This window comes from Zingiber officinale, chromosome 1A (genome assembly GCF_018446385.1).
Source record: "Zingiber officinale cultivar Zhangliang chromosome 1A, Zo_v1.1, whole genome shotgun sequence".
Classification (NCBI taxonomy): domain Eukaryota; kingdom Viridiplantae; phylum Streptophyta; class Magnoliopsida; order Zingiberales; family Zingiberaceae; genus Zingiber; species Zingiber officinale.
This window is the reverse complement of record NC_055987.1, coordinates 90,578,559-90,579,536: the sequence shown is the minus strand read 5'-3', so window position 1 is coordinate 90,579,536 and position 978 is coordinate 90,578,559. Positions and strand designations below refer to the sequence as shown.

At 40.0% G+C, this 978-nt stretch overlaps 1 long non-coding RNA gene across 1 annotated transcript; it reads left to right on the top strand.

Annotated features, from left to right (window-relative positions):
• Nucleotides 1-218: 218 nt before the first annotated feature.
• On the top strand, nucleotides 219-722 carry LOC122006555. Its single transcript, XR_006118724.1, has 3 exons — nucleotides 219-243; nucleotides 334-393; nucleotides 709-722. It is a non-coding gene; the product is annotated as an uncharacterized LOC122006555 (long non-coding RNA).
• The last annotated feature ends 256 nt before the right edge of the window (nucleotides 723-978 follow it).

Below are 978 nucleotides of genomic sequence, written 5' to 3'. Positions count from 1 at the left end.
ACGAGATTACGGTGACAAGATGAGGCTGAGCGCCGCTATCTGTGAGCCCTAGCCGACCGACCGTGACTCCCTCCTTTTTCCTCCTTCCTCCTCGTGCCTCTGAATTGGAGCGATGGTGCTGTTCCTCTCTGCACTAGTGCCGATAGTCGTTCTCTTCGCTTCTGCCAAGTGCCACCGACCCCTCTTGTGACCTAGGCTCCATCTCCTCTTCGGAGTAAGGGGTTTAAGTAAGGTAACGGCAAGGTGAGTTGGGTTGATGTTTGATCCGTAAACTCCATTGCTTGGTCTTGTTCTTGATTCGTTTAATTCCAACAGTAAGGTTCTTTTCTGCAGGGTTGTGTGATGTGGATCAACTAGCAAGGTTGGGAAGAAGGAAGTTGGATGTTTGTTTGGGTATGGAACTGAATTCCATTAGACATCTAGTTGATAATCTTTAATTGATTTTGAATTTATTAATCTGTTGAGATTGGAGATTTGATTTCATTTCCAGTTGTGGATTTAACTAGAGTTTAGTTACAGATTTAGATTCATTAGTAATCATTTATTTGAGGAATTGTTAAGGTGGATTATGTTAACAGAAAATGATTATCAGGTGTTGGATGAGTTTTGGAAGAAAAGGGTGAGGTCATAAGATTGGATTTATTGAGGTTTCGGCTTGCATTATCCGATCTACGATAAACCTAAGTGTTGATTGTATATTTATTTCAGGGTTTTGATTTGAGATAAGAGCTCTGATTAGAGGACATACAACACGATCTACATTGGAGGCGGGTACATCTTGACTTATCTTTTATGATATTGTCATTTGGATATGCATAGTATTTTATAACTACAAGCAATGAACATGTTTGCCTTTGGTATGTCACTGTTTGAAATCCATAGCATGTTAGGTTTGTCGCATGTGATGTATCCGTGCTTATATCTCGTGATTTGTTGCCATGAGTATTTTATTGCCATGAGTATCTTAGTTTCTAGAGT